Source organism: Theropithecus gelada, chromosome X, assembly GCF_003255815.1.
Source record: "Theropithecus gelada isolate Dixy chromosome X, Tgel_1.0, whole genome shotgun sequence".
Taxonomy (NCBI): Eukaryota; Metazoa; Chordata; class Mammalia; order Primates; family Cercopithecidae; genus Theropithecus; species Theropithecus gelada.
In genome coordinates, this window is record NC_037689.1 from 110,750,947 (window position 1) to 110,778,695 (window position 27,749).

The 27,749-nt window shown below is 42.2% G+C and overlaps 1 protein-coding gene across 1 annotated transcript in view; it reads right to left on the minus strand.

The window, feature by feature from the left end:
- Positions 1-6,673, minus strand: part of AMOT (angiomotin) — a 67,114-nt gene extending 60,441 nt beyond the window's left edge. Inside the window, exon 1 of the mRNA XM_025373264.1 lies at positions 6,185-6,673. The gene's annotated coding sequence lies outside the window, so the exon portion shown is untranslated. The remainder of the gene's footprint in view (positions 1-6,184) is intronic.
- Positions 6,674-27,749: the final 21,076 nt, after the last annotated feature.

The following is a 27,749-nucleotide window of genomic DNA, read 5'->3' on the forward strand; positions in this document are numbered from 1 at the left end:
AGTTTTATCTGCATTATAAAGGGGAGAGCAGATCATTTGTCCACATCAAAAAGACTGAAATGTGAAGTTTGCTATGGGGTATATATAAGGGGAAAAAAGATCTGTATCAATGCCTAAGGTTGGTAGAGGGGCGGCACAGTTATTGTGATCTGATGTGACACCAATAAGAATAAGGGAGACTCTCCACCAAATCCACCCTTTCTAGCTTGGCCACATTTATATTTCATGTTATCTTAATGTTTCTTTTGGGGGTATTTAAGTTCTGACATACACATGGAAATGAGCCACGAATTGTACAGCAAGCATAAATATTCCATCATTAATAAAAACCAGCTGTGTATAAAACGCTACAATGGCTGGGTTTCAGTTACTGGCTATCATCAGTATGTGTCACAAGCAAATATTACTGAAAACTTTCTCCCTTAAAACGCGCATGCGCACACACACAGAAGTGTGCTTTTTATTCTTTTTCACCTTTTGGAGGAGCTTTGAAGAAGTCACTGATCTCTATAGTCCTTTTCAACTAACGTTTCTTTTTGAAGCTATTTTTCACCACCCTGTAAGATACTAGAGTTCTCTTATTTGTACCTCAACTTACCACACAGTACAAAACTGTTTAATTTTTTTTTGTTCAAAAAGCCGAGAGGGCCAATAATACAAATGTTGGGTTAATGGTAATTACAGTTAGTAAGGCAATGGGGCACCAAAGGGCACTGTATGTTATGAGAGAGCAAAGCTCATTAAAAAGGAACACCTGCTCAAGACCCTATAATAAGCCTGCTTTGCCATCATGCAAACACCTTTCATCCAATGACCTCAAAGCATGTGCCCAATATGAAGCATGCCGAAACACCTCTGTGAGGTATTAATATCCTTGCTTCCCAGAAGGGTAACTGAAGCTTAGAGCGGCTAATTCATTTACCCTTGGTCACATGGTAAGCCAGAGAAGGGCCGGGCAGAGAAAACCAGATCCCGGCTTCAAGTCACACAGGCTAATGATATTTCATAGAGTTAGGGCAAGAGGGAAAGTGCCTTTACAAATGTCAAGGCAAGCCCACAGACTTAAAAGGTAGATTTTCAACAGCTGCCTTAGGAAACATTGGCAAATACATCCATTTGCATTTTCTCCAGGATCATATATTACCAAAAAAAAAAAAAAAAGTTCCTGTTCCTCATTTGGTACTTTCTAAATACTAAAAACCTGTACCGCACTTTCTACTCCAGTTAGAGAAATTTAATCTAATTTATGATGAGCCACTGGTTTCCAGGAATGAATCCATCAATTTTTTTTATTTTTTTATTTTTTTATTTTTGCTCTTGTTGCCCAGGGTAGAGTGCAATGGCGTGATCTTGGCTTACTGCAACCTCCGCCTCCCGGGTTCAAGCAATTTGTCCCTCAGTTTCCCGAGTAGCTGGGATTACAGACATGCGCCACCACACCCAGGTAATTCTGTATTTTTAGCAGAGTCGGGAGTTTCACCACGTTGGACAGGCTGGTCTCAAACTCCTGACCTTAGGTGATCTGCCCGCCACTGCCTCCCAAAGTGCCGGGATTACAGGCGTGAGCCACCACATCCGGTGAATCCATCAAATCTTAGAGATCACATGTATACCATACCTTTGTTATCAAAGGAAAATTAAAGAACTATGAAACTGAACTTTCACTACATGGTGAAGACCTCAGATGAAGAACCCATTACACGTGGGCCATTCTGCTGCTGCACGTATTGTCTTTTATTTAACTGTCTAAAATCCTTAGTTTCTTTGCTATCTTTTAGTCTAATTTAAACGTATTATTTTCCATGCTATAAAACAAGTATATCTGTGCTGTCCTGCTTCTCCTTTCTCATTCTGAAGATTTCATAGTCCACCCAAATTTGTACTCACTTGATGGCATATCACTATACAGTGATTTAAAAATCATTGCCAATGATTTAGACAAGGTAAACAGTGGACCTAATTTTTGTTGCTGTTGTTGCTGTTGTTAACAAGAATGGGGGAGAGATAACAGGAGGTCAAACGAATTAAATTGACAGCCTTGCTAGATACATGAACAATTCCTGAATCACAGAGTGTTTAGGGATTACTTATTATATCCATCAGCTTCTCCTGGCATTTGAGAAACAAAATATATGGGAGTCTTCATGTGTCCTCCATTAGATTCTGACTTCTTTCCTCCACATGGGTTTACAAAGCTAAGTCTTAGGTGGGCTCTTATTGAAAAGCAACATTGTATATATCTGTGGCTCCAATTTTCTAAAATTCATGTTAGTACAGGAACCAGGACTTGAAAGGAACTAGAAAAAATGAAAGCAGGTGATCTGTTAGGATGACGGAATTCTTGAAGTTTTGGATAGAGTCTTAGCTTCTTAATGTTGGGTTGTTAAAATATAAAACATGATGCATCTATATTCATATATCCTTACAGGATCTTTTTTTTTTTTTTTTTTAACATGATGACTAGATGATTGAATTTCTAACAATGGTTGCACTTCATTCTAGTAGCAATCATTCACATTCATACTCGATATTGAGGCCTAGAAAGAAAACCATAAACTTATGAGAACTGGCTCTCAAAATCACCCTGTCCAAATCCACAATTTACAGTGGAAAAAAAAAAAAAAACTTAACAGAGGTAGTAAACCCAGTTACGGTTGGGCCTAGAGCCCAGGTCCTTCTCACCAGTAGGCTCACTAGGAAATCTTATTGCAGATTCTTAGGTTAAAAGTGGCATCAGTAGCCATTATTTACTAGAAATAACTTTCTAGATCCCTGGGTTAGTAAAACACAGTAACTGGAAATAAAATATTTTACCTAGATGGGGTGGATAGTCTCATCCTTAGAATTGTTCAAAATCTATAAAGTCTGATTTATTTTCAAAAAGTAATACTAGCTTTCTTCTGCAAGCAGTTGTAGGCCGGAGCTAACGTGGCCAGCATTATTACAAGCCAGGATGATTTAGACAATTAACTAACTCCATTCCATATAACAAAAAGATTTCAAAGGCCAAATAATGGCCTCACTTAATTTAAGTGATAATCATTACAAATTCTTATGTATTCCTTTATGCAATACATATACTTCCGAGAAGGCCCAGTTAGAGTGAATTTTTATATATCAAGTCATAGTTTAAAGGCACTAACTAGGAAAGCTAGTACTTACAAAGAAACCTGTTGTGGATTCTTTTATAAAGCAAATGACCTCCTATTTTCTTTCTTTCTTTTTCTTTTTCTTTTTTTTTTTTTTTTGTTCAGATTGTGTGTGTTGTGTGTGGAAGGGGCGACTTCCCTCCTTTCTCTGGGTTAAAAGGGGTCAGAAGCCCACCATGGAGGAGAGTAATGTAGTATGGCTAGCCTGTTTAATACCCCCTTAGTTCCTGGGACAAAATTCTAACCTTTGACTTGGGGGTGGAACCCTAGATTTTGGACCAAAGTCCACAAAAGGCGGCAAGGAGGGAAAAGTAAGTAAGACTAAAGACAACACATCATAGTAAAACACCAACAAAAATTCCTGGGGACAGGAAATCAATGGATCACAATTCTAAACAAATTGGTTTAGTCCCCAGCTAATTAACTTGTCAAGCAGATCACTAAACCTACTGAATCCATGGGAGAAAGAGATGATGTAATAGGAGATTTGGAAACATTTACCCATTTACCATCCTAAAAGGCTCCACTACGACCACACACACCTCTCCCCACCCCTTTCAGTGTGTTTAAGCTGGGCTTAATGGGTGCAAAGGACAATTTCTACCAGACAGTCCCCAAGAATAGACTGTTCTCATGCATTCCAAATGCTCAGTCTCCATGGAGGAGGCTACCTGGTCGCAAGCATTTCCCAAGAGGGAATATATCCTCTATTTCTCCTCATTGGTAACAACTCCCCCACTCCACCCCCACGCCCCAAACAAAACAAAACAACTTCTAACCATCCTGAGAACTTCAGGCGACTTTTCTGGGGTAAAGGAAAAGAAGCGTTAAGAGGGGAACAGGAAAGTGTGAGAAACCCCTCTTGTCTCCAAATGGAAAAAAAGGCCTTAAAAAGCTGGATCAAAAGAAGAAAGGGGGATGGGGAAGAAGGGCCGCTTAATTACAAAGACACCCTTTTAAAGAAGGCGCAGGCCCTGGGAGAGGGCTCTTGGGAGAGGCACAGAAGCAGATGTACCCACTTAGAATTCTGGCACTCAATGGGACCTCAAGGTCATAGTATCCATCCCCCTGCCTTCTGATTAGGCTATTCTTAAAGCATTCTAGAGTCTGATGCGGTCTTTACAAAACCTCAGAAAGAAAAAGCAACTCTACAAATGTCCTAGTTGGGAATTAGTCTAATAAATCCAAATTCATAAACCAGAAATGAGATTTTAATTTCCAAATCCAAAACTGCATCGACTATGAATTATTAAAATTCCCTTTCTAAAATCTTTTAAATAGGTAAACAGATCTGCAAATTTCATGTAAAAGTGACTCCACATCCAATCGTGGTCAGAGGCTTACTTCACATCTAGACCATGAAGGTAGAAAAAGCACTTTCAATTTTACAAAGTCACAAACTTTTCCAAGGAAAGAAGTAATTTAAAATGAAGTATGATGTAGTGCCAGAAAGTGTCTGTCAATGACGCCGGATAAACCCATACAGAATAGTTGGAACCTGAGTTATCATCTGTAAATAGAGGCAACTACTCTACAACCACCTGGCTGTTAAAATGTCCCAGGCTAGTTATAAAATGTAGTTTGGTCAGGCCAGCTTTTCCCTCCCAGCTGATCTGAAACAGGATAGCCTTTAAAATTGTCACCCTGTAACGTTCCTTCTTTACCTTCCTACTTTCCTTTCCCTCATTAAAATCAACCAAAGTTAGTTTTAAATGTATGTAAATAATGTGTTCCCAAATAAGCAATAGGTTAAGGACATCTCAGTAATAAGTCTTTGAACACCATCACTTACAAACTTGACACACTTGTCCAATTGAAGATAGGTGGGAGATGGATGAAAATGTATACCACATTCAAAACGGCATTTCAAACTATTCTTAGCTACTAAATGAGGGTGCTGAAAGGTCTAACTGAGAAGGCTTCACAAAGGCTGGCCTGAGAAAGAACTTTTCACAAAGCGTAGCTCAAGGAGACTTAAATACCCTTAGCCCTTCATCATTGAAGATTATGGTGACTAATTATCTTCCTCTCTCAATGGGAGAAGAGGGTTATATTCATAAAAGTTTTAAACTGCCTCCCAACTTCCACTCTTCATGGCGGGGAGGGAGGATAACTGAACTAAACATCCCAGGTTGTTGAAAAATTCGTTCTAAAACATACACTAGAGATTGAAAATGCTGTTTCTCACCAACTTTCTCTTTCCTTGCTCATTTAATTCTATTTAGTCCCTTTATGCAAATTATTACATTATTATTAGTGGCAATTTACCAGGAACTGCTCACAGTCTATTGAAGACTGTTATTTTCCCTCCCACTTTTCTTTCTCTTGATTTTCACATACCCATGAAGCCCATCTTACTGTCGAAGCACCAACGTGCAGTGGCCCAGGCTTGGACCCTCAAGACACCTGCCTGATCCCCCAAAACTATTTACTAACATCTTTGGATCTTCTAAGCAGATAGGGGCAACTCTCTCCTCACCATTACTATCACCACCACAGGCACCACAAACACCACCACACATCTCAAAGAGTAGCCTTGTGTTTTAGATTACACAGACTTTAAAACTTCAAGAATTCACGGTCCTACCCCTCCTGCTCCCGCCTCAGGGAGTGTGAGTCCCCACCCCAAGCCTAAGCACTTAGGAGAAACCTATCTAGTTATCTGAGATAAGCACTGACATGCATGCTGGGCTAAATGTAGATTTCAGCTTCCCTCGGGTCTTTAGCTCCTCCATGCGATTAATTACCTAGAGACCCACAAGAACCCCAGGAGGTAAGGAAGTAAAAGTACCAACTAGTAGTGGTACCCACTAGCATCTCCTCACCTAAGTAGGACGGGAAAGCAGCGCACACTCTAACCGATTTAACTTGCTGCACATCCAAAAAAACTAATGGCGAGCTGCAAAGAAAGTAGAACACACGGACGTTCCCACACGCGCCTAGATCGATTCACTCACGCCGAGGGCACGACCAAGTTCATGCCACCATGGATTCCTGCCCCAGTTCCCCGCGAAAAGTAACCACGCGTCTCCTACCCCTGAAGGCAATGAAGACAAGGTGACGACTCTCTGCTCGCTCAAGTGGCTTCGGTCCCGGGCCAGCGGCCAGGGATGGGCAGGGGGGAAGCCCCAACTCCCGGCTGCTCCCCTCCTCGCTGCTCCGTCCGGGCTCTCCTTGGTGGCAGTGGACAGGCAGGATACCGGGCCAGAGGGTGGAGCAGCGGATGGTCGGAGGCGAGACTGACTGGAGGTGGTGGTAGTTGGGGGGGAGGCGGAGAGAACTAAGAGAAGAGGAGGCGAAAGAGAGAGGAGACGGAGGAGTAATTCAGAGGGTCTACCAGTTTAGGCAGCCAGAAAGCTCCTCGGAAGGAAGGGGCGTGACTGCCAAGGCAGCTCCTGGGCAAAGGATGGGAGGTAGGGGAGGGGGACGAACGGGTGGCTTTTCTTCTTGCGGTGAGCGGCTAGGACCGCCCCGGAGCAGGGCGGGGGGGTGGACTAGGGAGGAAGGCGGAGTAGAGGGCGGGGAAAGAAGGGCGGGAGCCTGCCTGGACCCTAGAAGTGAGGAGTGGGGGGAGCGCGGAAGAGAGGCGGGGCCGGGGGGCGGGGAAGTTTCAAACAATTGAACCGCGGGGTCCAAGAGCTCGGGCGAAAGCAGGGGACCCTGGCTCTGGCCTTCCCACTAGAGGGGCACGACTCGGTTGCCGTAGCCGTGAGAGTCTGCGCCGTGACTGGCTGGGAAGAAGGAAAGGGTTTTGCAAAAGACTACAATAATAATCTGCGGCAACTGCGCGGCATAGTCGCGTGGGAGAGGCAGTGCAGCTCCCCGCCCCACTGCTGGAGGAAGAAAAACAAATAATAGAAATGCTGAAAAGCACCTTCCACCAAAGCCTGCTTAAAATAATGCAGGAAAGAGCAGTGCTGCTTCGTTTTCCTTCCCCTCTTGCTTCCTATTACCAGCAGGCCCCCACCCAGGTCACAGCTCTGCGAGACACCCTTCTTTCTTCCTCCGCTCCCCCACCCCGGGCGCTTGCCGGGCTCCCGTTGGCGGGCCGCAGAAGCTGAGGGGCGAGGGAGGAGGGGTCGTGGGCGGGGCTCTGCAGAGGCTCCGCCCCTGGGCGGGCTGGGAGCGCCGGCCTGGGCGGAGTGGGCCCCTGAAGTGTAAGTCCCGCCCACCATTCTTTTGCAGCTACCCGTTGGCCCGGCCTGGCCTAGTATACGCTTGCGATTGGGCCCTGGAGTCGCCAGTCTGATCCCTTTGTCCCACCCGTCCTCAAAATTAATAAAACTAAACAAGAGGCTATTGTGTAGTTCTGTGTTCTACCCCAGCTACTGCTGGGAAAAGAAAGATGAGACGCTTTATTTCTCAGTCTCATAAAAGAATGCAACAGTGTGTCCGTCGACTCTGGTACGCCTTTATGTTTATGGTAGTGTCCAGCTCTCTGCGAATAGGTAACTTTTCTTCCCCCTTAATTCATTAAATCAGGAGGGGGGAAAGTACATGAAGTGTCATTGTGGTGTTCTGCTGGCTGCGAAAAAAAACTGACATTGGTTAAAAACAAGAGAGGGCTGAGAACAGCATCCTGGGACACGGAAAATCTACCATTTTACATCTGGGAAAACGAAGGCACAAAGAAACAGTGTCCGGGTGGCAAAATAACACGGAATTTGGAACCAAAGGAAGAATTCATCTGGGGCCCTGGCACTTGCTAGCTAATTGTGTGACTTCTGTTAAGTGACTTAACTTCTCAGCCTTAATTTTTCTACCTGTAAATAAATGCTATAAGACATGCCCTATTAACTTAAAGGCACTGGTGTGAAAATGTGTGTGAAAACTATAAAGCACTCCACATATGTATGTGTTCCTACTTGTGTATGACACATAATGGAGAGTCTTAGATGTGTTAGGGGACCAATATTCTGCTCATCTGTTTTAAGCATTTACATCCAAGGTCGTGTAGGTTTTGTGGCTTTATTTTAAAAAGTCAACTCTTTTCCTACAATTTTGGGGTGGATATGAAGTTGACTCCCTGCAGTTAGAATAATAAATTACCCCTTTTCTAAGCAGGGTGGGTGAGTTCTTTTTTAACGTTCAACAGTTTCATGACAACTTAAAGCTATTGTGGTTCTGGTACTGAAAGAGGAAATCATGCTGTGTATCTCCGAAGTGAACTTGAGAAAACAAATATGAAGGAACATTTACCATGGAAACCACCATTCTCTACAGATCCATATTTCCTAGAAAACATTTCAAGTAGGAAACAAGCCTAAATGTAAAGGCCTTGACAGTGCAAGGCTATTATAATGACTCATGCCAATGAAAGAGTGACATCCAATTCAAGCCTGCCTAATGGGAGCCATCTGGGGGGCCATGGATCAAGGCATGCAAGAGGAAGTGTGCTTAAAGGAAACACTATCACACAGTAAATAGGGGCTCAGAATCCAACTCTGACTGCAGGAAAAGTAGTGGACGATTGCATGTCATGGAGTGTGCAGGAGCTGTGGAAAGATTCAGAAGCAGGAGTGTGCACAAAATGATTATCGTTATGGTTCTGTTTATGTATGAAGTGAGGTTATTTGGGTGATTTTTCATGGAGAAAGGGAGTTTTTGAATGTTCAAGATATGGAGACACCTGGTTTGTGAAGCAAGGAAAGATTATTTCAGCCTTGTTATTTGGAGTAGACAGGAGAGCTAGATGGGGGGCCAGGTATATGCTGCAGGACTACTACCCTACCTATCACAGTGGCAACAGGATATTTGTTAAAATCAATGCTGTCCAAGTGAAAAAAGTTAAACATGCACATGGAAAAATTCAGATAAAACAGTACTGGTCTGGGCACGGTGGCTCATGCCTGTAATCCCAGCACTTTGGGAGGCTGAGGCGGGTGGATCACTTGAGGTCAGGCGTTGGAGACCAGCCTGAACAATATGGTGAAACCCCGTCTCTACTAAAAATACAAAAATTAGCCGCAGGTGGTGGCACGCGCCTGTAGTCCCAGCTACTTGGGAGGCTGAGACAGGATAATTACTTCAACCTGGGAGGCGGAAGTTGCCGTGAGCTGAAATCGCGCCACTGCACTGCAGCCTGGGTCAGAGAGCGAGACTCGTCTCAAAAAACAAAACAAAACAAAACAAAACAAAAACACCAAACAAAAAAGTACTGAAAGACTACAGTGAAAAAGTTCTTCTCCACCACTCTGCTCCCATAGTCCCATTCTCTTTATGACTGTATGTCATCTTACAAATAGATTATTTGCATATTCAAGCGTGAGTGCATATTCCCTTTTTGTTCCTTACAAGTGGAATCATTAATCATGGCACACCTTGCATTTCTATACTCAACAATGTATTTGAAATATTCTTCCATCTCAGGATAACTATGTTTACCTTATTTATTTTATTATAACTTAGTATTCTATTGCATAGCTGTGCCAAAATTCCTTTACTCATGACTCATCCCCTTATTAAATAGGGATTTGGGAGCCAGACACGGTGGTGGCACATGCCTATAGTTCAAACTACTAGGGAGGTTGAGGGAGGGGAATCCTTTGAGGCCAGGAGTTCAAGGTCAGCCTGGGCAACATAGCAAGACTCTATCTTTAAAAAAAAAAATGGAGGCAAATTTGGGCTATTTCCCATATTTTGCTACTATGGAAGATGCTATTTAAAAAAAAATCCTGGTAACAAAGGCCTGGTGGCTACATTTGTAGTATGCCTGCCCCTAGTCTTGAAGTTACCTTCAAAACACTTTTCTAACATGCTTTCCTTTCCCCACAGTGACTGGTGCTGTAGAGCAATGGACTGGAGCAATGGAAACCTCTAAAACACTTAATTCCTTTAACATCCACTCCTCAAACCCTGCTTGGTTATTACTCTTCTCCAAATTTTGATGGAGTAGAGTTAGCAGAACTTTGAACTTAATGGTGAGTCACGCTGTGTGCAAGTCACTTCTTAACCTGTGGCAAACAGTTTTTTGGCACTTCTGTTTAACCCAGGTCTTCCAAGCCTTCTATCCTGCCACGCAAGACTTCTTTGTTTTCACCCTGAAAACCTTTCAGTTTGTTTAAACCGAGTTGAGTTTGGATTTAAAGCTATGCATTGCCTGCGCTACTTAAAAGAGAGGGGGAGGGGGAGGCCAACATCAACAAACATTGATTGAGCTGCTATTATAGACAAGACTGAAAAAACAGGCATGAGACTTAGCTCCTGCCTTCAAGGATATAAAAAGACAACTAACAAGCATGTGCTAAGTGCCAAATGAATGGTATTGACAGTAAAAGCTGTGGAAGTTAAGAGCAGAGAGTGAAAACTAGTTCCAGAGAGTTAGTTTTTACAACAAACTGTGCCACACACATTTGACTAATCCCCACAGCATCCCTGTGTCTTCATATCCTGACTATAAAGTATAGAAAGCCCTCTGGGGAAGACCAGGAAAATTAACCACTAGCTGTAAAACACCTGTGTAAAGACACTGGGTTGCCTAGATACTATATATTAAAAACCTCCATATAACGATATGGAAAAAAGGAGGATCATTTTAAGCTCAGAAGTCAAGATTCCTCATCCCAAACTACCTGTCTTGTTTGACTTTTATTTTTTTATTTATTTTTTATTTTTGGGGGACAGAGTCTTGCTCTGTTGCCCAGGCTGAAGTGCAGTGGCGTGATCTCCTCTCACTGCAAGCTCCGCCTCCCGGGTTCACACTATTCTCCTGCCTCAGCCTCCTGAGTAGCTGGGACTACAGGCGCCCACCACCACGCCCGGCTAATTTTTTGTATTTTGTTTAGTAGAGAAGGAGTTTCACCGTGTTAGCTAGGATGGTCTCAATCTCCTGACCTCATGATCTGCCCACCTCGGCCTCCCAAAGTGCTGGGATTACAGGCGTGAGCCGCCGCACCCGGCCGACTTTTTTTTTTTTCTTAAAATATGCCTTTATTGCACAATAAAAATCAACATCTGTGCTGTACAAAATAAAGTCCATTGAAAAAAATCAAATGTCTACCTTGAAAACATTACACAAAATGAAATAAGCCAGATACAAAAGGACAAATATTGTATGATTCCACTTACATGAGGGATCTGGAATGGGTAAATTCATAGAGATAGAAAGTAGAGTAGTGGTGATCAGGGACTGGAGAAAGAGGGAGTGGGAAGTTAGTGTTTAATAGTACAATTTCTGTTTGGGATGATGAAAAGGTTTGGAACTAGATAATTGTGATAGTTATGTAATATTTTGAATGTACTTAAAGCCACTGAATTGTACACTTAAAAATTGTTAAAATGGTAAATTTTGTTATGTATCTCTTACCATACACACACACGCACACATACACATGCACACACACACACAAGGTAATAACCCTTAGGCTTAGTGTCAGGAGACAACGCCAATGATAGGGGTTGCAAGAAGGCAGAACCCATGTGAAAGGGGCAGCCTGATTGCCACTACAGGGAAGTGCAGTCCAATGTGACCAGCTTCTGAGTTTTCAAGAGAAACCAGAAGTCAAATGTTTTTAATATAAAATCTCCAGTTTTTCATGTTGCCAACTAATAAATGTCTTAATTAAAAAGTCTTCCCTTTGTGTGCAATATTTTTGTCTAATGTACAGGAAAAATGGGAAGGAATGTATACCTTATGGTCTATTTCCCAATCCCTGGCTAGATTCTTCTTGAAGGAAAGATGATGAAACCATAGTGCTTTGCACTGAATGGCATTCTCTCCCACTTACCAAGTGAACTAGGAGTATGGAATGTGCACATCTTCCTCTAGTTGCCTAGTGAACAACTAAATGATTTAAATGCATTTATGAACAAAAGCAGAGGCAAGCACGTATACTAGAAAAAATAAATCTTAAGGATTTATGTCTCTACGCATAACTGTCCCTCTTAATTCCTCCAAAGACAAACGTTGAGAAGCAGCCTTCTCCAGAACACCTCCAAAAGTCAGCCTCCTATTTATTCATAAGGACACTAGCCCTGTACATGCAAAAACCAGCTTATCAGAAAATAGCAGGTTTATCTGAACAGGAAAGGAACAAAGGGACACATATGCAATACAAGACTTCAGTTAAATGATCTTCCTTCTGGATTCCCTCCCTCCCCCCTTCCACCCTTCGCAACCACACACACACACACGCACACACGCACACACACACACGCATGCACACACAGTCCAGACACAGGAAGTTTGAAGCCCGATCCATGTGTGGAAAACAGCAATGTGGGAATTCAGGAAACAACACTAGAACTGTGCTCCAAGGCCAAGACCTGCTCCAGCGTTTGGGGGCCAAGTTACTCCTGGGGTATTTGTGGGCCCCAGCATTTTGGAAGTAAATCGGCTGTAGAAAAATAAAGCTGCCTACAAGTCTATTCCCCAAACACCTCCTAAGGTCTTGTTTGAGTAACCTGGGCTCGCCTCTTTATGATTTATGCAGGGATTCACTTCAGCTTAACTAAGTAGCATATCTCCTTCAGCAGCTTGAGTTTCTGGAAAGGCCCAGACTGTCCATACTTCTCAGTAGGGTTTATTTGCAAATTCCTGGGTTAGCCGGAGCAAGTGGGAAGTAGGGAGGCTGAGGAACGTACATCAGTCTGTACCCTGGAAGGTGGTGGACTGAGAGGGAAAATATAATGTAGTCAATGGTAAAAAAACAAATCTCTGAAAGCAAGTCAGAGGAAAATCAAATTCCTGAACCAGTAAAGCACGTTAAATGTACAGAGTTAGCAGGATTTAGAGGAAGTTCATCCTCTGACATTACCCTTTGCAAATAAACTCTTGATTGATTCAGAGCTCTCTCTGTTTCTGTAGTTGCCAGAGTGTCTGAGAGTTGTTATCCCAGTTGGGGGAGAAGAAGGCTGTGACTGCAGTAGAGATTTATCTTCTCTGGCTTGCTGCCCCACTTTAGGAACTCCAGGGAGAAGGCAGGTCAATGCCATTCCAGTGTGATTTAAGGCAGACCCACCTTGTAGGCCCCAATCAGCCTTCTCTTCAGGTCTACCACTGTCCTGTGAAATTCACACAGGAAAGACCCTTGTTAAAGTGCAAATATTAACCTGGGAAGGATTAAATAGTAAGCCATCCTTGGTGTGCTCTGCGGAAGGGGTATAGACTTTTGGGGTTACCCAAGCCAAGATTCAAGTCACAGCTCCACTACTTACCAATGAGGCAGATTCCTTAACCACCCTGGACTGCAATTCCCTCATCTGTAAAATAAGGATAATAATTTTTCCACCATAAGGATTTCTTTGACGATTAAATGAAATAACACATTTAGAGGTCCTATCATGATGCCTGGCATATAGTAGTCCCTTAACACAGTTTATTTCTTCATGCCCCTCCATTCATTCTTCTTAGGGCATTCCAGGGTGTAGGACGATGGGTTTGCTTGGTGGCTTATAGAAATTAAAAGCACCTAGCTATAAGGCCCTCACAATCACTCTTCTCTACTAAATCTGCTCCACAGGGCAGTGTGAGGCTAAGCTATGGGCTTCAGCACTAAAAGGACTTAGTTTCATAGTCCTCGTTCTATTGCTCACTAGCGATGTGACGTCAGGAAATTTTGAGTGTCAGTTTCCTCATTTGTAAAATGACAGCATCGCCGGGCGCGGTGGCTCACGCCTGTAATCCCAGCACTTTGGGAGGCTGAGGTGGACGGATCACGAGGTCAGGAGATCGAGACCATCCTGGCTAACACGGTGAAACCCCGTCTCTACTGAAAATACAAAAAATTAGCCGGGCGTGGTGGCGGGCGCCTGTAGTCCCAGCTATTTGGGAGACTTGAGGCAGGAGAATGGCATGAACCCGGGAGGCGGAGCTTGCAGTGAGCAGAGATCAGGCCACTGCACTCCAGCCTGGGGAACAGAGCGAGACTCTGTCTCAAAAAAAAAAAAAAAAAAAAGTAAAATGACAGCATCTATCTCAGAGGATGGTTGTAAAGGTAAAATAACAGTTGCATACAAATATTAGCTGATATTATTACTTATAATATTTTGTACAATGGACTGACTAGAGTTTACTTTTTCTACCAGCAGTTTCTAATTTAAACCAGTGAATTTTTTTTTTGAACAGAGTTTCGCTCTTGTTGCCCAAGCTGGAGTGCAATCATGCAATCTTGGCTCACTGCAACCTCCGCTTCCCGGGTTTAAGCGATTCTCCTACCTCAGCCTCCCGAGTACCTGGGGTTACAGGCGCGTGCCACCACGCCTGGCTAATTTTTTGTATTTTTAGTAGAAACGGGGTTTCACCATGTTAGCCGGGCTGGTCTCGAACTCCTGACCTCAGGTGATCTGCCCCCTCGGCCTCCCAAAGTGCTGGGATTGCAGGCGTGGGCCACTGCACCAGGCCAGTGAATGGTTTTTAGTAAGAGTGTTGAAAACCCTTAAGCAAACGACAGTTATATGTCCCTGGCTTCCTGATCTTGGCTAGGGAACTTGGGATGGTATGGGGCAGTCGTAGGCATCTCAGTTCTAGGTGTTGGACCTCCTGCCTCCAAGATTCTCACAGGGGTTTGGCAGGATGTGAGTGGAAAGACAGACTCCTAGGAGGTGCTGCTGCAGGAGATTGCAAGATAATAGAACATGTGCTCTGTGAGCATGGGCCAGGGACACTCAGGCCTACTGCTGTTTTAATTCCACACTTTTCCCCTGCCTTAGAACCCTTGTGCACACCACTCCTTCTGCATACCCCATCTTCAGCCCCACTCTCTTCCCACTCCTCACCTCACTAATTCAATTCATTTCTCAGGCTTCAACTTAAATGTCATCTTTTCAGGGAAATATTCCCTGAGTGGTAACTTACTCTCCCTTCTCTTGTTTATCTTTAAACATTATGTGCATTCTACATGATAAACTATATTGGAAGTGGTTTTAATATAAAATAATATTTAAAATATTGAATATGTAAATTATTTAACTTTGTTTCCCAGTCTAGAAAATATCAGGTCCAGGAGGAGGCTTCATGCGTACCCTGCAGCTCTGTACACCCCCTGGCTCCTCTTTCCTACCCCCTAAGGAATTCGTAATTTTTAAAACTATTCCTACACTAGGTGAGGGCATTGAACTGGATCATCTCCAGGGTTCCTTGCAACTGTTAACTGCTAACCATTGTCAGAATGCTGACAAGTTTTCTGAATGCTGGAGTGGGAAGCTGTAGCTGAAGTGGCATCCTCCTGCCTGCCCCGCCCCCCCAAGTTATTTGATCTTGGTGTAAAATGGGGAGTTTTGAAATATATCTAGGAAATGAGGGTGTGAATGCTTTAAGCAAAAGGTGGAGTGTTTATTTGCTACTAGCAAATGAGAAAGACGAGTGCAGGCATGAGTGCTAGGGAGTAAAGTGTGACTGGCTGACTCAATGCCTGTGATGGCAAGAAGATGGTTCCAGATGACTTAACAGATGTTGTCACTTCCTGTTCCCCCATCAGAGCTGTGAAGTAGTACTAGATTTACCAAAAGTGAGCCAAGTATAGTGGAAGAAACAAAGATTTTGAATCAAATAGAACTGGACTAAATTCCCCAGATACAGCTGGTTGTGGGACCCTGTATAAATCACTTCTCAAGTCTCAATTTTCTAATTGATTGGTTGAACAAATGTGTATTGTGCATCCACTATGTGTTAAACACTTTCTAAGCACTTGGAGACACATTGGTGAATAAAATAGGCAAAATTCCTGCCTTTGTGGAGTGGGACTTATATTTTGGAGGGATATGGGAATAGTGGGGAGATATTTAAAATCTGTGATAATTCATGATATCCTTACAGTCCTGGAATTGGGTAGGTACTCAATAAATACTGGCTGTTACTATTACTATATTTTAATAAAGCAATTACCATCTGTTAAAACTCAGGTGAAACTGGATAATTTCTATGCAAGGGACAATAATAGGTGGCTTGAAAAAAGTACTTGAGATTCTTGCAATATAGTAATAGCAGGTGGCTTGCACGGGTTTTTCCATTCTAAGTACCAGTACTTTTTTCTACTACGGTTTCCTCAGTAGTAATCCCTCCTGAGGTAAAATGTAGCCCAGGGTGGCCCTGAACAGTAGTAGGCTTAACGTTTATTTGGATAAACTTTCCTGCTTCATTATCTCCAGGAGATCAAAGAGCATGCATCTGGGTTAATGACATTCCCCTACAACCACTCCCATCATACTCTTATGTGGATGACATTAACCAGTTGAACTTTCAACATAAATTCTATGTCCCACTCCTCTAGTTCCATAGCCCCCTTTCTAGAAGCATAGTGTGTCAGAATGGGGGAAGGAGAAGATGCTGCTCATATTTTTTCATGGTTCATAGCATCTAGTTTGATTTTTTTCAATTGCAGTTTTTACCTTATTGCAGAACAACAGAACTATGACTATGTTTCACACTTTATGTGGTTAATTTCACCAAGTGCCATGTTTCATATACTATCACATTTCCAGCATTTTAATTACTATTTCCCTTCTCCCCCAGGGATGGAGCAGGCATTAACTCAAGGTGTTCAAGGAGAGATAGTATGCCTTGGGCTAGCTGTGCATGTCCCCCTAGCTTCCTTCCTTTCCCTAGGTTTCTGTTCTCATCCTAGTTCCTATCTCTATCAGATTACTTATCACATTGTTTTGTAACAATTTATTCTCTGTATTGCCAGCTAAGCCGTAGGTGCCTCCTATCTCACAGACACTATCTCAATTCACTGCTGTATCCCCAACACCTAGCACAAACTATCTGGCATGTAGTGGGTACCCCACAGTTGTTTGTTGGATGAAGGAAACATGTATTTTATGATGCAGGTTTTTGTGTAAATGAATTGTTTATCATCCTTTTAGATACCCCATCCTACTTTCTGTTTAAGTCCAAAATCAAAGCTATTTTTTTTTTTGTATTTTTTTTTTTTAGTAGAGATGGGGTTTCACCATGTTGGTCAGGCTGGTCTCGAACTCCTGATCTCATGATCCGCCTGCCTCGGCCTCCCAAAGTGCTGGGATTACAGGCATGAGCCACCACGCCCGGCCAAAGCTATTTTTTTCTAACATCTGTAGTCAAGTCAGCAGGCAAAGTCATTGCTCTTCTAGAGTATTCCTCTGCCTTAGATGAAAACCCCTACAAGCCATCCTAATTGCATCTCAGTAGCTTTCCCAGGTAGCCCTCAATTTTTAATTTTAATTTTAATTTTTTTTTGTAGACTCAACTCTGTTTCCTTGGAACACAAACTCTGGAATCAGAACTGTTTTAATTTAAAAGCCTTTTAAACTTCCAGGCCTCTGAAAGCCTTGTTTTTCCTGACTCCACCATCCTTATCTTTCCATTGTTCATCTGCATTCCACCCACTCTAACTCCCAAGAGGGTCACCTATCCTAAAAATGTTGTTCCTTGCCAGTCACTTCCCACCTTGGTGTAAAAGTAGCATTGGATTTGGAGGATATTTGACTGTAGTGTTGCAATTTACAAGCTGTGCACACTTGGGCAAGCATCTTAACCCTTCTGAGTCTCAACGTCCTTGTCTGTTAAAAATGAGAGAATAACTGCTGTCATGTCTTGGTACCTCACTGGCTTGCGAGCTTTAGATCAAACAATGATTGTGAAAACAACTTGGAAACTGAAATAGATGGTTATTTTCAGGACACCTGTGGTTAACATGATTACCACCCATACTAACTCTTCCTCCCCCATTAGGCACCAAGCATTGATTCCTTCTTAAACACTCTAGCCCTGGGCTATCGGTGGGTGGGGAAAGCATTGTTCTTCCTATCTTCTTGACATGTTGATCTTGGCTTAAGACTTGTTGCCCTTAGGTCTTTTCAATCAGTATCTAGGGGTAGCCACTCCCTTGGCTTCTCAAAAGCTTCTTGTCAGGTGCTCTTTAGATACTAGGTAGCTTCTACCTTCAGGCCAGCTTTGTCCCCTCTAGTGAAAAGTGGTTATTGTGGGGGAAGGGGAAAAGGGAACATTTCCAACCTTTTCCTCCCTTGCACCAGAACTCCCAGGGTCCCCAGACTCCAATTTTTCAGGCATAGTTTCTTTACATCCATCAGAGTCTACCCTACAAGATATTTTAGACTGATCCCAGGCAGGTAAGTTACATTTTGCAGATATTTCACTCATTCCCAAAGTGGTGTCAGCTGGTTGGTAATTACAAAACCCAGGACTTCCCCTGCCTTTGTGGTCAAAAAACACCCTCAGCATTTGCCTCTCTCCTTGACCCCAGCTTCCAGACTGCTTTCGAGTCTGCACTGAAATCTCCTGAGGGAGTTCCCCAGCTTTAATTTGGCCAGATGCTCAGTGTCCTGCTCAAATTGCACTCAGCATTTATTTTTTTTTTCACTTTGAATAGCTTTTGCGCAGACTGTTAGATTCACTCAAACCTGCCCCTCTCTCCAGCTAGTTCTTCCTGCTCCAAGTAGTTGTCTTATTGCAGGCTGAGGAACCCTGATTAGTTTATTGCCAGGTTTAGTCTTTTCCTCATTCAGAATCCTCTTTATATTTATCATAGAGGGCTTCCACCACTGGCTTTGCATAGTTGATCTTTTCGCGGTAGGTGCTCAGTAAGTATTCCTCAAGTTGAAATGGAATTGGAATTTACACAAAAAACCACCATCTTCTAGAGCAAGACCAGGGAAACTACTGTCCACCAGTGGCTGGTTTTTGTGAAACCTCAGCTCGCTCTCTCTCTCTCTCTGTGTATGTATATGTATAAAAATGTATATATACATATACATTTTTAAGGGGTTGTTAAAAGAAACAAAGATTATACAACAGAGACGATAGGTATGTAGCTCACAAAGCCTAAAATATTTACTGTTTGGTTCATTACAGAAAAAGTGTGCTGACTTCTAGAGTTTTCCTTAGTATCCAAAAACAGAGTTTGAAGCAGTTTTAACCCTATCACCTTCTCTTCCAAGGTTACAGGAAATTTCTGACTTTATTCGCCCCATTTTGCCATCTCTATCTATCCCTTGCATTCAGTTCCCAGTCTAGTTATGGAGAGTTTAAAAGTTTTCTGTTCTACCTCCTGAACTCACATTTCATTTCTTTCCCAGCGAGTAACTTCCTTCGGTAAAACCAGCTCCCTGCTCCCTCCCCTCCTGCCCCTAATTAATATCCCTTTGGCTTTTGTGGACACTTCGGAAAGTGAGAGCTCCTTGCTCATTTTCACAGTCTCAGAAAAATGCTCAGGGTAATTTGAAGACAGAGCAGATGTTAAATATGGGGAGATTTTTGTGGACGACTAAACCATGGAGACACTTAAAATCCCCCTGCAGATGGAGACTAACTCTGTTTCGCCCACAAGGTGATTTATTTCCATAGGTCTTTGGAAGAAGGCAGGATCAGTTTACTAGAGCTCAGCTTACTCAGCAGAAGGGCTAATCTTCTCTGTTAAAATGTATTTTCTGCTGAATTTAATCTTACTCTCATTGGTTTTCCTTGTGCGCTGCCTTCCTAGTTACCAGGGTAGGCCACACCTAAAGAATGTTGCCAGAGTTGAACAAAGAACATTAGCTATTAGTCCAAACACAGATACTTACTGAATAACTGTTAGATACGTAGCATGTGATTGGTGCCATGTAGGGTGCAAAGAAGTCTAAAATTGGACTCTAAACCTCCAAAAACTCCAGTGTAGCTGGAGAGACAAAATGTTTAAATAACTACTCAAGGGGTTCTATGATACAATCCTGATGAGTGAATGGCTTTAATTTTTAATATATGTAAATATTTACATATATTAAAAAATATAAAACTCTTACTTTATTCTGAATAAACGGTCACTGTAACCATGCCTTCTGTAATAGAGAAGAGAGAGATCATTATGAGCTTTGAGTATCAAAGAAAGTACATAGTAGGTGTTCAATGCAGATTCTTTGAATGAGTTTATGAAGAGAGGTTGGGAAAAGCTTTCCAACCTCATAGAATAATAGCATTACCAAAGGTTTATAATCAGAAAAAGTTTGGATTGTTTGCAATACAAGTGAGCAGCCTGGCCTGGTTGGAGCAGATAATTTGTTAGAGGTTAGGAAAAGTTAAGTTTAGCTCTGTAAAGTAGGACCAAATTTTTGAGGAACTTGAATGCCAACTACAGCAATTGGAACTTGTTCTTTTAGAGCTTTTGGAGACTGATGGGAGTGGTATTTTACACGGAGCACCCTGGTGGTGTTTCAGAATGGTTTAGAGGGTGTGTATAAACAAGAGGCTAGGAAGACTTTATAGACCGTTAAGAACCAAGAAGATTAACGACAGGAGTATACAATATCTTATTTATTCTGTTCAGTTCTCCTTGGTGCATACATACTGTTTAGCTAGGGAGAAAGACTGACAAATACAAAGTTTGACTTCCTTGAGTCTTTTACCATCCTCTGAAAAATACCTTAGCCGCTGCATACCTCAGATTTTGCAGCCAAATCGACACACCCATGCTGGGTTAAGAGCAGCTAGACTGGGCTGGCAGTGCATATTCAGCAGGTGGCAGGACCATGAAAGTGTTTTAAAGATACCTGGAAGTTTCTCTCCCTTAAAAATGCCTCCGGTAGCTGCTCTTGAAGATTCAGAAGCCAAAGATGTATTATGGCCTCAAAGAATGACAAGTGAACATGGTGGCTAATAATTCCAAAGTCAATACCACCTGCTAGATCTCTTATAAGATCCATGTATCAAGCTGCCTGCTGGAACCCTCTGAATGTTTGATAGGCACCTCAAATTAGAATATATAAAACCCGCCAGGTGCTAGTTTCAACACTTCAACATTTCTGAACATCTGAAGTCCCAGCTACTTAGGAGGCTGGGGTGGGAGTATTGCTTGAGTCCAGGAGTTCAGGGCCATAGTATGCTATGCTGATTGGGTGTCCACGCCAAGTTTGGCATCAATATGGTGACTTCCCAGGAGTTGGGGACTACCAGGTTGCCTAAGGAGGGGTGGATCAGCCCAGGTTGGAAATGAAGCAGATCAAAAACTACTGTGCTGGTCACTAGTGGGATCACGCCTGTGAGTAGTGGGCAATATAGAGACCTGGGCAACGTAGAGAGACCCTGTATGAAAAAAAAAAAAAAAAGAATATATAAAAACCAAACATATAATCTGCCTCCATCTCTACTCATCAATCTCTTCTGCCTCTACCTGTATGCCTCATCTCCATGAATGGTACCACTAATTGCCTAATTACCCAGAGAGATCACAAAACACAGATATACAAAAATCCTCTTCCTCACCATGCATAATCAATCACTAAAATATCTCAGAGCTTTGAGATATTTTACAGATTTGAAATATTTTACTGATTGATTAAATATGAGTGGTGAGGAAGAGATATTGATTGAATATTTTAGTGATTGATTAAATCTTGCCACTCCTCCATGTATAGGGCTTAAGTAGTGCCCCATATTCCTCTCAAGATAAAACCCAGACTCCTTAGTTTGGCTCACAAGTATTCTAGCGTATCTCACTCTTTCCAACTCATGCCTTGTGTTTCATTCACACAGAACGGCTTTTCCTTCCTTAAGTGCCTGCTCATGCCCCAGTGCCTTAGCATATACTGTGTGCACACTCTCTCTCTGGAAATTCTTACCTCTTCTTTGCTTCTTTATTTACTACTTGTCATTCAAGATAGCTTAACCATCACTTCCTTGAGAAACCCTTCCTGAACCCTCCTAGTGTGGGTCAAATGTTCCTCTGTGGCCCCTATGGTACTTTAGTCATACTTCGAATAGAAAAGGAATCACGTTCCATTATATTATAATGGTCTGTTTGTCTCTTCCAAAGGAAAATTAGTTGTTTGAAGGAAAGGGCCCATGTCTTTTTTTTTTCTATCAACAATATCTACATCCTTTAAAGTATTTGTAATTGGAATAGATAGATGAATGAATTTAAACATGTTCAAAGTGACATGTAAAGGGCCGATACCTGACCCTTTCTGGAGAACAGCAGGTTTGATAGGTACAGAGCAAAGAAAGCAGGAAGGTGGCAGAGGACTTAAAATATGAGGAAGATGTTGTTATGTGGAACATTAGGGGATGCCATGAACAGAGAAAAAGTCACACTGAAGGTCCCACAGAAACTGCCCATCATTGGAGAGGGCAAGCCCTGGCAAGATAGGAATCTCTGTTCCAACAGAGAAACAGTCCAGCCTAACCAGGAGAAATAGCTGACTTCCTGGGAGGGTAGAGCACAACAGGATGCTGGAGGTGAACAGAAGGCTACTGCTCACCCAGGGGAAAATAGACATTGCATATAGAAGGAAAAAGATTTTCAGACTTTCGGTCACAAGAAAGCATCTGAATGAAAGCATCATTAACTACCTTCCCCTTTCCCCTAACCTGAGTGACTTGGAATGAGAATCCTTTAGACTTGGGCAAGATAAGGTATGAGATAGTCTGGTTTTGAGGCACTGCCTGCATGATACGATTTGATGGAAAATGGGTTCTAAGTTGCTAGAGGGCATGGACGTGCTGTACCCTTTTCTGCATCATCCCATAAGGCTCAAGGCAGAATCCTGCACATAGAAGGCATTCCTTCCATCTGTGACATGTCAAATGAGGCAGTGTGGTATAGAAGAAAGAGTACCGACTGGAAATCAGAGAGGCATGAAGAACTTGTTCTAACTTTGACGCATTCCTGCTTTCTGCCCGTGGGCAAGTCACTTCAGTGGTCTGGTCCTCAGTTTCCTTCTCTTTAAAATGAACATGTGAATATCCACTTCACAAGGTTGATGTGCACAATACAGTAAGCTAGATTCGAGAGTTTTTTTCATCTCTAAGACATCCCACTTTAAAGATGACTTTTCTGAAGGATCGTATCTCAAGACGTCACCATGTTATAAGTTACCGTAGCCAGCCAAAGGAAGAATATGAGAAGGACCCAACGTAAGAAGCACCTTACTAGGGTAAACAGAGGGGGAAGGTAGAGCATGATAGAAAATGGGATCTCTAATCATGAATATGGGAATCACATCAAGGTCAATACAGCCTACTTCATCAATTTGCCAAGGACTTCCCATAATAGCAGCACAATATCGCCAAGTGATGAGGCGTAGGCTCCATTACTGAGGTAGACTTTTAATTGGTCTTAAATGTGTACCCTACAGACACTCACACCATAAACCATGAGGTGAAGGCCTATCTTGTGATATAAAATGAACTGTGTATTTTATTAAATTTTGGGAATGAAACAGTGCCACAGTGTGGTCCATGTACAGAGTTTGATAAAGTGTGTGAGGAGCTCCTCATTTTAGAGCAGGGGAGATGTCATTGGTAATATGGCTTTACCAGGAAAGCTATGGACAGGAAATAAAATGAAAACTATCCTGCAACATTCTCCCTTTCCTCTTCCCCATTCCCCTTTCCTTGGAACCTTAAAAAGAAGAAGGAGCTGTCTGAATGACTGCGTTCCTGGATAAATATTAAGCAGAGTAGTCAGAAATGCCAGGAGACATCTTGTCTTTAAAGCACTTACATACTCTGCATACATGAGCAAATAAGACAAAAACTAGATATGGTTGCAGGTCACAGGACAGAGAAAGGCATCTGTGGGGCCCTAGAAATTACCTACTCCATCATAGAAAACTGAAGTCAGCTTTAAAGCAAGAAAATGGCCTGTCTTATCTTTGTATTTTCCCAGGGCTTAGCATAGTGCCTGACACGTGCTAGTTATTCAGTAAATGTCTTTTGGATTCCCAAGTAAGGGCTGGTATTAGTTTTCTAGTGCTGCCATATGAAAGTGAGAAAAACTGGATGGTTTAAAGCAACAGAAATTTATTTTGTCACAGTTCTAGAGGCCCTAAGCCCCCAAATCAAGGTGCTGGCAGGGCCAGGCTCCCTTTGAAGCTCCTAGGGGAGGATCCTTCCTTGGCTCTTCTAGCTACGAGTAACCCCAGGTATTCCTTGGCTTGTGGCAGGATCACTCCAATGTCTGCCTCCATCTTTACATGGCTGTCTTCTTTCTGTGTGTCTCTGTGTCTCTGCATGGCATTCTCCTCTTTGTGTGTCTCTCTGTTTCTTCTCCTCTTCTTAAAAGGACATTAGTCATATTTGGATTAGGGCTTACCCCAGTGACCTCATCTTAACTTGATTACATCAGCAAAGACCCTATTTTCAAAATAGGTCATGTTCACAGGTACTGGGATTAGGATTTCAACACATCTTTTTAGTGACACAATTTGACTCACAGGGCCCAGATGAACCCAGGCTCCTAACAGCATTTTTTGGTTATTAAGTTTAGGGAACATAATCTTTTTCCAGACCTAGGTTTGGGCTTGATCTCTATTATGGTCAAGCTCTCACTTTTTCTGTCTAACTTTCTTTGTACAATCTTTTTTTGAATGGTCATGTTTTCAATATCTTAATTTACTTGGACAAATGGCATAACCTCCCCATTGTTTAAGATTTGTTTACTTTCTTTGTTCAAGTGTTCTTTGTTCAAATTCTTTCGGTGTAACTATGTTTATTTTCTCTAGTTTGCAAATATTGATGGTGGTGGAAAAGACGGCTCTTGAGGAAGCAAGAAGGACTGAGACGCTATGAAGTGCAGAGATAATGTTCCAGCCCTGACCCTTGATTTGCTAGGCCTGGCTAGTTAGGTTGTGTTTCCTGAGATCAGCAATATCTCATCCCATATCTGGGCCTTGGGGTTGCCACCATCAGCCCTCCCTCCCTCTAGTTCAACACCTAGCTGTGGATCTATCTGAATCTGGTTCCTGATTGGTAAATTATAAAGTAGGATAAGAGTAGGGTTTCTCAACCCGGCATCCACAGACTAGCTGAAGTCTACTAAATTGTGAGTGAATATGTGTATTTGTATTAATTTACTGAGGCTACTATAACAAATTATCACAGAAATTTATTTTCTCACCGTTCTGGATACAAGAAGTCAGAAATCAAAGGGTCAGGAGGATCAAGCTTCCTCCAGAGGCTCTAGGAGAGAGTCTGTTTCTTGCCTCTTCCAGCTCCTGGTAACTGCCAGAATGTCTTGACTTGTGGCTATATGACTCCAGTCTCTACCTCCATTTTTACATTGCTTCCTTCTCTTCTGTCCTGCCTCTATGTTTCCTAGAAGGACACTTGCCATTTGATTTAGGGCCCTACTGGATAATCCAAGATGATCGCCTCATCTCAAGATCCTTAATTTAATTACATCTGCAAAGTCTCTTTTTCTAAATAAGGTCACATTCACATGTTCTGGAGATTAGGATGTGAACATATCTTTCTGGGAACAACCATTCCCACTACCGTGTGTGTGTGTGTTTTGGGGGCAGGCAGGGAAGTCTGTTTATAGATTTTTACCAGATTCTCTGGGTGCTGTGATAAAAATAAAAATTAAGAACCCATAATCGTTAAGCTCTTTTTAAGTCCAACATTCTATGACTTTGTAGTTGGTGTGGTACATATGACTCGATCTTAGTAAAATATTTTGCATGTAAGAGGTACTCAGTAAATTTGGGTATGTTTGATTTGGCATTGGAATAATAATAATATTAATATGTAACATTATTGAGCACTTACCATGTGGTAAGCACTTTCCAAATGTCTGGTGTGTATTAATTTATTTGATCTTCACAACAACCTCATGAAGTAGCATTATCAGCCCCATTTTTTATGAAAAAGCTGAGGCACAGAGACATTAAGTAACTTGCTTAAGGTCACACAGATAGTTGGTGGCAGGGGTAGGATTCTAATTCAGCCAGCCTGGCCTCAGAGCCTATGCTCCTAACTGCTATACTTTGTGAAAGTACTCAGTTTCAATTTTAAGTTATGGAACCTCCATTGTCATAAAAGACAAAGAACTGCTGTGGAAATGTTCCAGATAAAATGGGGTTAAAGAGACATGACAATTAAATGAAATACCTTATCCTAGACTGAATCTTGTATAGGAGGGGAGCAATATCCTTTAGAGGACATTATTGGGCCAACTGACAAAACTGGAAAAGAGTTAGTAGACTAGATAAAATATTGGACTGATGTTGATATTGCTGAAATTATTAACTGCACTGTGGTATATAAGACAATATGCTCATAGCTAGGAAATATTCATCAAAGCAGTTAGAGGCAACAGGCCATGATGTATGCGATTTACTCCCAAATGATTTGGAAATTTAGATAGATAAAAATGATAAAGCAAATGGGGTAAAATGTTTATAATAGTGTTATTATCATGGGTAAAATATAGGTGAGTATTCTTTGTGCCATTTTATTCTTGTAATTTTTCTAAGTTTGAAATTATTTCCAAACAAGACGCTCATTTTTAAAAATGTATGGAACAGTTTTGGGAAGCTAGATGGCTCCCTTTTGTTAAAATATTTGCATTTGATGCTGAATGTACAAATAACATATTTTAGCCTTATTTTTATTTTTATTTTTATTTTTTGAGACAGAGTCTCACTGTGTCACCCAGGCTGGAGTGCAGTGGCGTGATCTCGACTCACTGCAACCTCTGCCTCCAGGGATCAAGGAATTCTCCTGCCTCAGCCTCCCAAGTAGCTAGGATTACAGGCACCCGCCACCATGCCCAGCTAATTTTTTTTTGTATTTTTAGTAGAGATGGCGTTTCACCATGTTGGCCAGGCTGGTTTTGAACTCCTGACCTCAAGTGATCCGCCTGCCTTGGCCTCACAAAGTGCTGGGATTACAGGCGTGAGCCACCGTGCCCAGCCTGATTATTTTAGCCTTCTTATTCAAATCTGCTAATGTTTATTGAGTACCTACTATGTGCTAGGGACAGTCACATATATTGTATTATTTAATACTCTCCCAAACACTATGCTATTTATTACCCATTCCATTTTTCTGATGACAAAACTGAGTTTCAGAAAGGCTCGGTGACTTGCAGAAAGTCACAGGACTATTTAGTGACAGAGCTGGGATTTGAACCCAGCTCCTCTGACTCCAGGCCTCCTGCTTTTTACGTGACCCATAGCTACTTCCAGTTACAAATAGCCCATTTAAACATTTCTGAACATAAAAATCTTTATTGTTAGCCTAACTTTCTGATCCGAAGGTCAGTGGGAGGGTTTTTGCTGTTTTCTTGGCTCCACTAGTGATGATAGTCTTGGGCCATGAGGAGCCAAAAAGGGAGGATCAGACTAAAAGAATAATGTTTCTATCTTTATTTGATAAATGGAATTAGCATTCCCACGTGAACAGGAAATGTTGACTTGTTAATATCCTCCCTTGGGTTTATTACATGCAGTCTATTTACATACTTTGAATATACTCAGTCAGGAGGTATTCAAGAAAAGCAGCCCCATCTCAAAGTGATATCCTCTTTTCTATTCCTCTGTCTACTGACAAAAAGTAGAGAATATTGGCCGGGTGCGGTGGCTCACGCCTGTAATCCTAGCACTTTGGGAGGCCAAGGCGGGCAGATCACGAGGTCAGGAGATTGAGACCATCCTGGCGAACACTGTGAAACCCCGTCTCTACTAAAAATACAAAAACATTAGCCGGGCTTGGTGGCGGGCGCCTGTAGTCCCAGTTACTTGGGAGGCTGAGGCAAGAAAATGGCCTGAACCCAGGGAGTGGAGCTTGCAGTGAGCCGAGATCACACCACTGCACTCCAGCCTGGGTGACAGAGTGAGACTCTGTCTCAAAAAAAAAAAAAAAAAAAAAAGTAGAGAATATTAAGCATACTGACTAATTTTATTATA